This window comes from Anopheles merus, unplaced genomic scaffold, assembly GCF_017562075.2.
Source record: "Anopheles merus strain MAF unplaced genomic scaffold, AmerM5.1 LNR4000614, whole genome shotgun sequence".
In the NCBI taxonomy this organism is placed as follows: domain Eukaryota; kingdom Metazoa; phylum Arthropoda; class Insecta; order Diptera; family Culicidae; genus Anopheles; species Anopheles merus.
Window position 1 is genome coordinate 21,364 of NW_024428194.1, and position 14,532 is coordinate 35,895.

Genomic DNA, 14,532 nt, shown 5'->3' on the forward strand with positions numbered 1-14,532 from the left:
ACGCTGCCGAACGATCAGTCCACGATCGATACCGGGGCGGACAAGAAGGGCCTGTACCAGGCGTGCGACAAGACGTTACGCAAACTGGTCACCGAATGCTTGTAAAAGGAATTGTCCAAGCGTCCAACGGCGAGCGAGCTTTGTATGCTTTGTAACTATAGAAAAAAAACCAGTGGTTAAAAAAAATTAACGCGAGGAGTTTTTGATACCGTGCGGATTACGTTCATTACTTACTAACGTTCATTACAACTTACCTTGTTTTCCATGATTGAACATCGTTTAGTTGGATTGCCGGCATTCTTTCTTCCCTCTTTTGAACGTTCGCCGGCTCAACACGGTTGCACAACAGCTGCATAGAAAATACCGCTTTAATTGATTTAATATTACAATTATTGCCTAAGCTTTACTTACCCTAAACGGCTTTCAGGCGTGTGAAGTCGGTTCTACCACCATTTATAATTTTTCGGCTGTTTATTTTACACATTACACACAACACTTTCATCACCGATGTAGCCCTTTTTCAATCATTCGCCGTTGTGCATCGTGCGAGCTATCGTTCGGTTCAAAATGTAAACAAACTTTATTTTTTGAATATTTGACAGATTGCATGACCGATCAACCGCACACTATCTTGTTTTTCTTCTCAGGGCTGCTTCGATTGCCATACTTAAAAAATGGGTGGCCTTAAAAAATCATTTACCGGCGTTCAAAAAATGCTGCTTGGGTTTGTGGTAAACTGGCATTACGCGTAACCGTAGCAATACCGTATTAATACACGATGCGCAATCTCAGATTGCGCATATATTCGTTTTATCAAAATATATGTCAATCCGCGTAGCCAACCCTGAGCTATAAACGTCATTTCCATACAATTTCAGATTGCGCCAAGATTGCGCATAAATTTTCAAGATTATATGTCCGAGATATATAATTTTTTTTTTGACAGATAAATATACCGAACCGATCCATTTGACAGAAAATATATGTGCAATCTGAGATTGCGCATCGTTTATTGATACGGTGAGCTATCATCGTTTCCTCCTGCGTACTGAGCAAGCTTGTTTTTTCCCTCGCTGAGGCGAGATGATTTTGTTTGTATGATGAGCAAATCTATCGCCGATGATTGCTCTAATGAGATGATCAAGCAACTGCCGCTCACATGATGAAATCATGATGAGGTTGGATTTTGGAGTGAGTAAAAATATATTTCCCACATCGAGCCGCCATTGCGTTGTGGTTTGAGGAGTACATTGAATCATCTACGAATTATTTACATTTGTAAAACGTTCAATAATTGACCGCGGGCTACATTTCTTGATTCTTTTGTTGAAAGAGCATATCAAATATCCCAAATCAGTTAAAATGTAGTGAAATATTGTTCCGGACACACGATGCTTAGAAGAAAACATAATATCAAGCATGGGAAGAGGATGAACATCTACCATTACTAATAATTCATTTACAGTCTCTAGGTAAGTGTAAAATACCCAACAGAGTGCTTGAAAAAAAAGTTTTTAAATTGCAGAGGGTGATTCTTTCTCCGTCACAGGCATCAACAAAAAATGAAGCCCTGTTTGACGATGAAAAAGATACCCAGTTGTGCGATCCCAAGCGCCACAGATTAAGCTTAAACGACTGGAAAATTGAATATCCATAGGAAAAAAATGAAAGCTTCACAGCTTCATTGGTTTGATCAATAGATGGCGTATTACAACTCATCATTATATTGCTATCCTTTTCTTGCAATGTGTTTCGACAAGTTTCATCTTATAATGACCTATATAGCCTTCTAACTTTCTGAGCAAAAATCTATATAAATGGTCGTGTGGTCAGATACGTGGGTATCAACACCAACGACCATTACTCAAATCTCACTTGCTTCAGTACTGGTGGTTTCCGTTGGAGTTTAGTATTTAAACAATCGTATCGCCGTTCTAGTTCTAGCGATGCATAACTTCAATGCGAAACCATACAACAGTACAGAGGAAATGAGAAAGCTCTCCTCCAAGCGAGGAAGCTCCACAGGCTGGGTATCCCACAAACAGATGGCGCCACCAGCTTTTTTGCTATTTTTAGAATGCATGAGTCGTTTGCCGTCTGCTAAACGAAGTCTTTTTATATTCCGTTTAGGTAGAGAACTTGAGTCGTTTAGAAGCCGTTTAGTGGTCGTTTAGTGGATTTGTGGCACTTGGGTATTGAGTGAAGTGATTGTGAAATATCAGTAAATTGTGTAAAATTTTGTGTAATTCATCAATACAAAGGATTTAAAAATATACATATGTGTTTAAACGAAACAAATCTTGTTGTTTATTTCATCTATGACGCTTGCTTGAAAATAAAACACAAAGAAAAATAATCCCTGGCATCGTGGCATAAGGAAGCTGCTTAGGCGCTGTTTGAAAGACCCACATAGAACTTTGATGCTGTTTATCTACTGCAAAAGGCGAATTAGAGCAGCGATCTTTAGCGTGCCAAAATGAGCTGCTTAAGCAATTCTGGCTATTTGGGTAAACGACCTAAATTTCGAAGCCTTCAATAGTTCACAAGTTAAATTGATCTGTTCTGTCTTGATGTACTGCGGATCAAATCCCAACCACGGCAGTAAAACAAGTCAACAGATGAACTGAATAGAAAGGCAGAGTCAGAGTGTACACTCGGTTCCCGAGTTGCGCGGTTTCTGCGTTCCCGACGAATCCGCGCAGCTCGAATATCCGCGTAAGTCGAATTTCACGTTTTTTTTTTTTTGAAAATATTTCTGGCTTTTAAGCGATTTCAATTTGTTAGCCAAAATGCAATTTATAACGAACTTGAAGCAAATTGTACCGATTTGACATTTAATCTTTCAAATTTAGAAAACCGCGTTTCTCCGAAGCCGCGTAAGTCGAGAACCGTGTAACTCGAGAACAGACTGTACTAAGGATGTAACGGTGGAAAAAAGTGAAAGAGGAGAATACTTTTTTTTCGCCATGACTACCATGACGATGATTGCACTGATTTTCCCCTTCCTTTTTCTCACAGCACGCTGCTCATAGTGAGATCGCTTTCGTCTGAAAAGCGGAACGGAAAGCGACTTGCACAAGGTGGAATGTAGGGGAACTGTACCAGTTTTCGGCAGTGTATCTATTTTCGGCAGGGTAGCTAAAAACGTGAAATTCTGCACAAACGCGGTAGAAATTTCCACAAAACACTATTTTGTAGTGAAAGTGTACCTATTTGTTATTCACATACGAAGTTTCACACCATTTCATTGCGTATTTGTCAAAATATGTAATGAATTGTGCTATTTTTCGGCAGATTTGCTGCTAACCAATAGTTCGGCAGGTTTTGTGATTAAGAGAACCAGAACAATAAAACAATAATAAAGTGGTGTATAATAAAGATTTTATGCTTATTTAATTTATTCTATCTTGTTCAGAATTTTAAAATCACGATAAACAGGTTATTTTTCACTTTAAATGCTGCCGAAAATAGGTACCCAAGTGCCACAAATCCACTAAACGACCACTAAACGGCTTCTAAACGCCTCAAATTCTCTACCTAAACGGAATATAGAAAGACTTCGTTTAGCAGACGGCAAACGACTCATGCATTCTAAAAATAGCAAAAAAGCTGGGGGCGCCATCTGTTTGTGGGATACCCCAACCAGTTGAGCTTCCTCGCTTGGAGGAGAGCTTTCTCATTTCCTCTGTACTGTTGTATGGTTTCGCATTGAAGTTATGCATCGCTAGAACTAGAACGGCGATACGATTGTTTAAATACTAAACTCCAACGGAAACCACCCAAATATCCAGAATTGCTTAAGCAGCTCATTTTGGCACGCTAAAGATCGCTGCTCGAATTCGCCTTTTGCAGTAGTTAAACAGCACCAAAGTTCTAGGTGGGTCTTTCAAACAGCGCTTAAGCAGCTTCCTTATGCTACGGTGCCGGGGATTATTTTTCTTTGAGTTTTATTTTCAAGCAAGCATCATCGATTAAATAAACAACAAGATTTGTTTCGTTTAAACACATATGTATATTTTTAAATCTTTTGTATTGATGAATTACACAAAATATTACACAATTTACTGATAATTCACAATCACTTCACTCAATATTCATTCTTCAATGAACGAATCTAACTTGTGCAGCAGCAATGAGATTATTGCCGGCGTCCGTCTTTGACACTTTGACAAGAGCCACCTTGAACCGATGTCATGCATTAAAAAGCTATAAAGTTCCACCAAGTTCAGTACCCTTTCTTAACAAGCCCTCAAGTTCCACCATGAACCCTACACATAGTGCTAATCAGCCGCAAAGTGCCAAAGAGTACCATGTGCCTGTTAAAAAGCTCCATAGTTCCGCAAAGTACCGTCTATCTCTTAATCAGCCACAAAGTACGACATCGGAACGATTTTTCGTTAAACAGCCCTAAATCAGCTATAAAGTACAAGCTGGCTATTTGGGCACCAGTACTGAAGCAAGTGAGATTTGAGTAATGGTCGTTGGTGTTGATACCCACGTATCTGACCACACGACCATTTATATAGATTTTTGCTCAGAAAGTTAGAAGGCTATATAGGTCATTATAAGATGAAAATGTCGAAACACATTGCAAGAAAAGGATAGCAATATAATGATGAGTTGTAATACGCCATCTATTGATCAAACCAATGAAGCTGTGAAGCTTTCATTTTTTTCCTATGGATATTCAATTTTCCAGTCGTTTAAGCTTAATCTGTGGCGCTTGGGTAGGGTAACTGTACCAGTTTTCGGCACGCTAGTGCAGCAGTTTCACAAAAACTGCTCACAAATAAACATTTTTATTATTTTTCATGAAAGTGATGTTATTCTGGTTGATAAACTATCATAATATGTTACACTATTTTTTATTTGCCGGTTCAAAGCCCTTTTTCATAAATATTCGTAAAAATGCAAACATTGCTTTTGCTCCTATTTTCGGCAGTTTGTTCCTATTTTCGGCAGGTTGTGTTCCTACTTTCGGCAGCGCGAATACGGGTCAGAAAATGTTATTTTCTTTGTAAATATGTACAAAAAATGTTCAAAGCTATTTTACACTCTTACTTTCCTAATACTGATGTTAAAAAGCACTTTAATTAATAATTTTATGTTGCTTATTTTGGCCCGTTTTGACAGGCATTTTGATGCGACATTTAAACAGAGCAGCCATTGACAGTTTGATGGTTATAGCGTACGATGCGAATTGGCTTACAAATATTTGTTTTTCTCTTAATTTAGAGCATTGTTTGTCGTAAAATTGGTGATATTTGGTACAAGAAAGGTCATATTATGTGTCTAAATACGCATTGTAGTGTTCTGATCAAGTTTAAAAGGAATATTCAGCCAAATCCAAGGTGTGTTATTGTTCCGAGTTTCGGCAGCAGCCCACAACATTGAGCTGTCAAAAATGAACATTTACTGTGTACCTATTTTCGGCAGCATTTAAAGTGAAAAATAACTTATTTATCGTGATTTTAAATTCCGAGCAAGTAAGAATAAATTAAATAAGCATAAAATCTTTAATATACACCACTTTTTCATTGTTTTACTGTTCTGATTCTCTTAACCGTAGAGTTGGCAACCAGATTTACACACGTAAGTTGGCAACCGGTATACCCGGGTATTCCACACGTTTTGATGCAAAAAATTAACGATTTCATAGGTAAACAATTTTTCTATATTTTAATGCTGTAAGCAAGTAATGCCGACCATATATTCTCTTCTATTTCATTTATTCATTAAGTTTTTTTCATTTTTTGGTAAAAATAACGGTCAAATTGAAATTTGGAATCGCTTGAATTTGACTCAAAAATAAGCAAAGTACGAAAATAGGAAGAAGAGAAACGTCATTCTCCATACAAAATGTATAGAATACCCGGGTATGCTGGTTGCCAACTTACGTGGTAAAGTAAAAAAAAAATCAAGATAAAATACTTACAGGCTGTTTAAAATTACAATTTATGCACCAAAAAAATCATAAATTAAAAGTTGGGAGGTTACGGAAAATTTCAGGTCAATAAAAGCAATGAATCAAAAGTTATAGCAGTTCGAAGTTGAAAAAAATACCCGGGTATCCGGTTGCCAACTTAAAGGTTCCCAAGTGCCACAAAACCACTAAACGACCACTAAACGGCTTCTAAACGACTCAAGTTCTCTACCTAAACGGAATATAGAAAGACTTCGTTTAGCAGACGCCAAACGACTCATGCATTCTAAAAATAGCAAAAAAGCTGGTGGCGCTATCTGTTGGTGGGATACCCCAACCAGTTGAGCTTCATCGCTTGGAGGAGAGCTTTCTCATTTCCTCTGTACTGTTGTATGGTTTCGCATTGAAGTTATGCATCGCTAGAACTAGAACGGCGATACGATTGTTTAAATACTAAACTCCAACGGAAACCACCAGCACTGAAGCAAGTGAGATTTGAGCAATGGTCATTGGTGTTGATACCCACGTATCTAACCACACGACCATTTATATAGATTTTTGCTCAGAAAGTTAGAAGGCTATATAGGTCATAATAAAATGCAACTTGTCGAAACACATTGCAAGAAAAGGATAGCAATATAATGATGAGTTGTAATACGCCATCTATTGATCAAACCAATGAAGCTGTGGAGCTTTCATTTTTTTTTTCTATGGATATTCAATTTTCCAGTCGTTTAAGCTTAATCTGTGGCGCTTGGGTTAATCACAAAACCTGCCGAACCATTGGCTGACAGCAAAGCTGCCGAAAAAAAGCACAATTTATTTGATATTTTGAAAAATACGTAATGAAATGGTGTGAAACTTCGTATGTGAATATCAAATAATTACACTTTCACTACAAAATTGTGTTTTGTGAAATTTTTTACCACATTTGTGCAGAATTTCACGTTTTTAGCTACCCTGCCGAAAATAGGTACACTGCCGAAAACTGGTACAGTTACCCTATAATGAAGTGTGGTTATAGTGCTTTTGGCGACCCCCCCCCCCCTGGGCTCCGATTTTGACAGATGGTTTTCCGCTTGTATATGTATTGATGGATTGTTTACGTTTTGCATGGTCTATATTTGGCGGAGATCAATTTGGGTGAATATTTTAGTTTATTAGAACACTGCCCGTGATTTAAAATGGAAATTTTCCTAAGAGAACTTGAAGCGTTCGGAAAACTAACTGTCAGTTTTCTTCATCGATTCTTCTTCCACCTAGCTGTCAAAACGGGCTTATAACTTGACCTGATATCTTTACGGTCAAGCTGGGTTAAAAATATCAGGTGCTGGATAAGGGCCTTTGGGGAGTCGCCATAGTTGTGGGACTTTGCGTCATTTTAAAACCGTTAACCAATGGTTTCCGCACATAAAGCAACGCAAATAGAAACGATTTCTCAGTAAATACGTGCAAATTTGTGTTTCTATTGATTTTATTGAAAAAATAGATATATTAACAAAAGATTTGATGATTTGTTTATGCACGAAATGTAAAATCATGTGAGTAAAAGTTTTGAATCATTAATGTCACTTAAATTTTCCATGCGGCTCGTAGATAATGAGGAATTAATGTGAAAATTAAAAAAATAATGATTTCTTAGTTTCTCTCATCAAAAATGTCGAAAACACAATAAATTATTGAATAAATTCGTGGAATAACACAAAATAACACACATCACATTAAAGTTTTAATGTTAAATAAGAACTCAAAAAGTCTAAAATATATTTTTAGGAATATTTATTCGAAAAAATGGGGTAGATAAATTAAATGAACAAATTAATAAACGTAAACAATGTTTGAATCCTGGGGACCTTAGGCTGCGCTCTAGCACCAATCGAACACGATATCGAACATGGAAAATGTATGGGATTTGACATGTTTGTCTTGTTTGTTTGTTTATGTCTGACAGTGCACCTCCATGATTATATGGGTTTGTTCGAGTTGGATGTCGTGTTCGATTGGTGCCAGAGCGCAGCCTTACGTGAAGTGGCGAAGGGTCAAAATGCACTAGAGTCCAAAGTGGGTAGAAAGGAGGTGTCCGCATACAGAACAATTGGCCATCAAGGCTTTAGAAAAAAGCACAAAACCAGGATCGACGGCAGTTGTCAAATGCGACGAATGTTGCTGGTATACGGGTATGATAAATGAATTGTTTTCGTTTAACAAATATTTGTATAGCTCTTAAAACTTGTATTTTGCATCTAAAGTTCATAAATCGGCATTTTCAACGTGAGATTGCGGCTGCTGCCTGTATACAAATATCGACGGCTGTTGTCAAACTGAATCTCAAAATGGCAACATGCCAAACGCTAGGAAGACACCTCCTCTATATTCCATCTTGCTAGAGTCCACCACCTGATATTTTTAATTCACCTTGCTTTACGGTCCTTGGACTTGCATCATTTTTCAACACGATTTTCCGTGCTGAAATTGTCATCCGGGGAAGGAAACAATTTGTATCGGATTAGACCACCTGTTCTACATACACTTTGGTTTTCTATCTAGCATTTTTGATAATACCCGGTTTTTTTTTTAATTTAACGTACAAGAAACATATAAAATCGGCTTGGGCGGGAAAGATACAAATAGCGAATAGAATTGGTTTCTGAACAACTCATTTCGGTAAGTATTTTCTGTTTTATTTAAATTGCTGAATAGCACCTACAGACATTATACATGTCATAAGGAGATGTATTTTAGCCTCATGCTTTGTATTGCTTAGATAAGTTAGTTGCGCAGGAAAATGTTGTTTTGCTCAGGTCTGCGCCGATTAGATCTTTTCGTCATAGAGTGGGAAATTATTTTGTTAGTACCAGGATATTCATATTTGTATTTACTTTTATTCCCTGGAAAAGCGTTCCGGAATTCATGGCTAATTGAAAATGATTATTTTTAGATCATTGGTTTTGTCTTATGGATGCGAATATAGAAGACATGGATATCGCTTTCGGTGATGTTAACCTACATGGTGGATCTGATATGATATGTGAGTAAATGCTGTTAAATACATTGGGATGACAGTGATATAATGATCACTGCTGGTTTAGTTGTGTGGTGTATTACGTTTTATTTTTATACCTTATTACCCTGTGTTTCCATGTGTTTTACGGTTTTTAAATGAAAGTTGATGAAGAATTACTAGATAGCCCCGATCCTAAGGCCATCTATGATCAAGAGCCGGATTTGTCGGATTCTAGAAATAGTGCAACAAAAGTGAATCGTAATGCATCCAATACAACAATCGTAACGCGGCTTAACAGAAGCTTCCCAGCAGATAACGCCGATACCGCAGCGGAATCGATTCGATTTCCGCTACAAGATGCTAAAGATACCAACGTTCCAACATCATGCAAAGAGATGCCCCTTCCATTGAATCTGTTAAAGAAAACTTACTGAATACTCCGGCATATATTGGATTCCTGTTGCCAGATAAAGAAAATATGGTTGCTGAGACATGTGAATCTTTGTCGAAAACTTTCCCCTCTGCAATCGAAGAACAAAGGGACGAATTTCCTATAGATGTAATAGAGTTTGCCTCGGTACAAATACCCGTCCATCACTCTTCGGCACCACAAGAAAAGTTTGTACCGGCGAATGAATGTAAGTGTGTTTTTATATTATTTATATGTGTTTTATATTGTCCCAAGCCGAATTTTCGGAGAAAACGAACACAAACTCATGCCATCCTTTTCTATTCATCAGCCCTACTCTCTCACACGGATCGAAGAACTTTTACGCATCTCTTTGTTCATTGTGCTATATTTGAAGGGTTTAAAACTGATCGATAACGATACATGTTCATGAAGTAGTTATGGTCAAATGGTAATGGTGTAATGTTTGTAACATGGTCGACCTGAGTTCATTTCCATTTTTATTGTTTTCATTGATGATCTAAAATTTTATTTTATTTTTAAAACATACAGCTTCAATAACTTCAAATCCCTTACTCATTGTTAGAAATGTTGTTTAATAGTTCATCTGTTATTTTTATTGTTTGTTTATTTCTTTAATTCATTTAGCATCAGTACCCCTTCATACAACCAAACAAGTAAATATTACGATAATGAATAATGATATGGTGGCTCAGCTGGCAAAGTGATTCGTAGTAGAACTAGCGATGTGGTTGGTAGCATCAAGGATGAAGCATGGATTTTATCATGAGGGGAGGGAGTGAATCCGAATGTTCATTTCTATTTTTAGCTCTTTTTTGCATGGGTTTATCTTTCACGTGTGTTCACTATCCCCGAAAATGATGGTATTTCGTTGGTCTTTTCGGGGATAATTCGTTAACGAATTATTCCCGAAAAGAACAGCGAAAACCAGCGTTGTCGGAAGCTTGGACAAGAGGTTAGAGTACCTCTTAATGCCTCGCTACACGACCTGAAAACTCGAGGCGAAAACTATAAAATCTGAAATCTACATCAAAAAAATTTCGGGTCGTGTAGCCGCGTTTGTGTACCACTCCCAAGCGAAATTTTTCGGGGATAATGAACACAAACTCATGCCATCTCTCTCTATTCATCGGCCCTTCTCTCTCACACGCATCGATGAACTTTTACACATATCTTTGTTCATTGTATTATATTTGAAGGGTTTAAAAGTGATAGATAACAATTCATGTTCATGAAGTAGTTATGGTCAAATGTTAATGGTGTAATGTTTGTACCATGGTCGACATGCGTTCAATTCCATTTATATTGTTTTTATTGATGATTTAAAGTTTTATTTAATTTTTAAAACATCCACCTCCAATAACTTCAAACCCATTTACTCATTGTTAGAAATGCGTGTTTAATAGTTAATCTGTTATTTTATTGTTTATTTATTTCTTTTCATTTATTTAGTATCAGTACCCTTCATACAACCAAACCAGTAAATAGCACGATAATGAATAATAATATGGTGGCGCAACTGGCAAAGTGATTCGAAGTAGAACTAGCGATGTGGTTGGTAGCATCAAGGATGAAGCATGAGCATGAATTGGAACATGAAGTGGAGGGAGTGAATCCGAATGTTCATTTCTATTTTTAGCTCTTTTTTGCATGGGTTCATCTTTCATGTGTGTTCACTATCCCCAAAAATGATCTGTATTTCGTTGGTCTTTTCGGGGATAATTCGTTAACGAATTATCCCCGAAAAGACCAGCGAAAACCAGCGTGGTCGGGAGCTTGGGCTGTGCACACAAAACCTCTTTCATATGAAGCAAGCGAAAAGTTGTGAACAAATTTCACTAAATGAATATAGATACTTTTTTAAAGTGTAAAGAGTGGTTGACTGCCGGGTTATTCGCGTGACAAAACAATTGTTTAGTAGTGATAATGATCTTATTTTTCCTTTTCACATCTACAATACCCAAGCGAAATTTTTCGGGAATAATGAACACAAACTCATGCCATCCTTTTCTATTCATCAGCCCTACTCTCTCACACGTATCGATGAACTTTACACATCTCTTTGTTCATTGTGCTATATTTGAAGGGTTTAAAACTAAAAGATAAAAACTCATGTTCATGAAGTAGTTGTGGTCAAATATTATTGGTGCTGTGTTTGTACCATGGTCGACCTAAGTTCAATTCCATTTTTATTGTTTTCATTAATGATTTAAAGTTTTCTTTTATTTTTAAAACATCCACTCCAATAAGTTCAGACCCTTTTACCAATTGCTACGAATGCGTGTTTAACAGTCAATCTGTTATTTTTATTGTTCTGTTTATTTCTTTTAATTCATTTAGTATCAGTACCCCTTCATACAACAAAACCAGTAAAAAGCACGATAATGAATAATGATATGGTGGCGCAACTGGCAAAGTGATTCGAAGTAGAACTAGCGAAGTAGTTGGTAGCATGAGGGGAGGGAGTGAATCCGAATGTTCATTTCTATTTTTAGCTCTTTTTTCGCATGGGTTCATCCTTCACGTGTGTTCACTATCCCCGAAAATGATGTGTATTTCGTTGGTCTTTTCGGTGATAATTCGTTAACGAATTATCCCCGAAAAGACCAGCGAAAACCAGCGTGGTCGGGAGCTTGGGACGGTCTTTTTGAGTTTAAAGGCTCCTGTCAAAAAGATTTCGGATGAGATTTCTGCTCTCGGAGCCAAGTTGGATTAAAATTATCAGGTGTTGGATACCCAAGCTCCCGACCACGCTGGTTTTCGCTGGTCTTTTCGGGGATAATCGTTAACGAATTATCCCCGAAAAGACCAACGAAATACAGATCATTTTCGGGGATAGTGAACACACGTGAAAGATGAACCCATGCAAAAAAGAGCTAAAATAGAAATGAACATTCGGATTCACTCCTCCACTCATGATCATGCTTCATCCTTGATGCTACCAACCACATCGCTAGTTCTACTTCGAATCACTTTGCCAGTTGCGCCCCATATTATATATCATTATCGTGCTATTTACTGGTTTGTTTGTATGAAGGGGTACTGATACTAAAAGAATTAAAAGAAATAAATAAAACAATAAAAATAACAGATTAACTATTAAAACACGCATTTCTAGCAATGAGTAAATGAGTTTGAAGTTATTGGAGCTGGATGTTTTAAAATTAAATAAAACTTTAAAATCATAAAAAAACAATAAAAATGGAATTGAACTCAGGTCGACCATGGTACAAACATTACACCATTAACATTTGACCATAACTAGTTCATGAACATGAATTGTATCTATCACTTTTAAACCCTTCAAATATAGTACAATGAACAAAGAGATGTGTAAAAGTTCATCGATGCGTGTGAGAGAGTAGGGCTGATGAATAGAAAGAGATGGCATGAGTTTGTGTTCATTATCCCCGAAAAATTTCGCTTGGGTAAGGGCTTGGGGGGGGTCGCCATAGTTGAGGGACTTTGCGTCATTTTAAAACCGTTAACTAATGGTTTCCGCGCACAAAGCATAGCAAATAGTAAAGATTTCTTTGTTATTCGGTGTCTATTAATTGTAATTATTAAAAGGTTCGTCTATTAATTTTATCGAAAAAAAATAGATCTATTACAAAAGATTTGATGATTTGTTTATGCACGAAATGTAAAATCATTGGAGTAAGAGTTTTATGTCACTTAAATTTTCCATGCGGCTCGTAGATAATGGAGAATCAATGTGAAAATTAAAAAATAATGATTTCTTAGTTTCTCTCATCAAAAATGTTGAAAACACAATGAATTATAGAATAAATTCACGGAATAACACGAAATAACACACTGTAATCCATGTTTTAATGTTAAATAAGAACTCACCAAGTCCAAAATATATTTATCAAGAATATTTAATCGAAAAAATGGGGTAGATAAATTATATGAACAAATTTAATAAATGTAAACAAAGTTTGAATCCTGGGGACCTTACGTCAAGTGACGAATTGTCAAAATGCGCTAGAGTCCATCACATGACCGTATCAATAAACGATGCGCAATCTCAGATTGCGCATATATTTATCTGTCAAACGTATCGGTTTGATATATTTATCTGTCAAAAAATTTATATATCTCGGACATATAATCTTGAAAATTTATGCGCAATCTTGGCACAATCTGAAATTGTATGGAAATGACGTTTATAGCTCAGGGTTGGCTACGCGAATTGACATATATTATGATAAAACGAATATATGCGCAATCTGAGATTGCGTATCGTGTATTAATATCGTTGATATTTTTAAATCCACCTTGCTCGGAGCAAAGTGGGTAGAAAGGAGGTGTCCGCATACAGAACAATTGGCCATCAAGGCTTTAGAAAAAAGCACAAAACCAGGATCGACGGCAGTTGTTAAATGCGACGAATGTTGCTGGTATACGGGTATGATAAATGAATTGTTTTCGTTTAACAAATATTTGTATAGCTCTTAAAACTTGTATTTTACATCTAAAGTTCATAAATCGGCATTTTCAACGTGAGATTGCGGCTGCTGCCTGTATACAAATATCGACGGCTGTTGTCAAACTGAATCTCAAAATGGCAACATGCTAAACGCTAGGAAGACACCTCCTCTATATTCCACCTTGGCTCAGAGCAGAAAATTTGGCGTACAGTTTTCTCCTGCCCCCCCCTTTTGATCGATTTTTTACATTTAGATCCATGTAGCGAGGCTTTACCCAAGGTAATTTAAAAATATCAGGTGGTAGAATCTAGAGCATTTTGACAATTCGTCACTTGAGTAAGGTCCCAGGATTCAAACTTGTTTACATTTATTTAATTTGTTCATATAATTTATCTATCCCATTTTTCGATTGAACATTCTTTAAGAATATATTTTAGGCTTTGCGGGTTCTTATTAAAAATAAAAAATAGATTACAGTGTGTTATTTCGTGTTATTCTGTTAATTTATTCTGTAATATATTGTGTTTTCAACATTTTTGAGGATAAAAAATATGAAATCATTATTTTTTTCAATTTTCACATTAATTCCTCATTATCTACGAGCCGCATGAAAAATTTACGTGAGATTAGAACTTTACTCACATGGTTTTACATTTCGTGCATAAAACAAACATCACATCTTTTGTCAATAGATCTCAATTTTTCGATAAAATCAATCGACACACAAAAATGCACATAATAA

The 14,532-nt window shown here is 36.6% G+C and overlaps 1 long non-coding RNA gene across 2 annotated transcripts; it reads left to right on the forward strand.

Moving 5' to 3' along the window:
- The first annotated feature begins 5,329 nt into the window (after positions 1-5,329).
- Positions 5,330-9,302, forward strand: LOC121602778. 2 transcript variants are annotated; one of them, XR_006006489.1, is made up of 4 exons: positions 5,330-5,351; positions 8,515-8,587; positions 8,862-8,951; positions 9,090-9,302. It is a non-coding gene; the product is annotated as an uncharacterized LOC121602778 (long non-coding RNA). The 2 variants fall into 2 exon arrangements; XR_006006488.1 differs by lacking the exon at positions 5,330-5,351 and having other exon boundaries at positions 8,412-8,587.
- Positions 9,303-14,532: the final 5,230 nt, after the last annotated feature.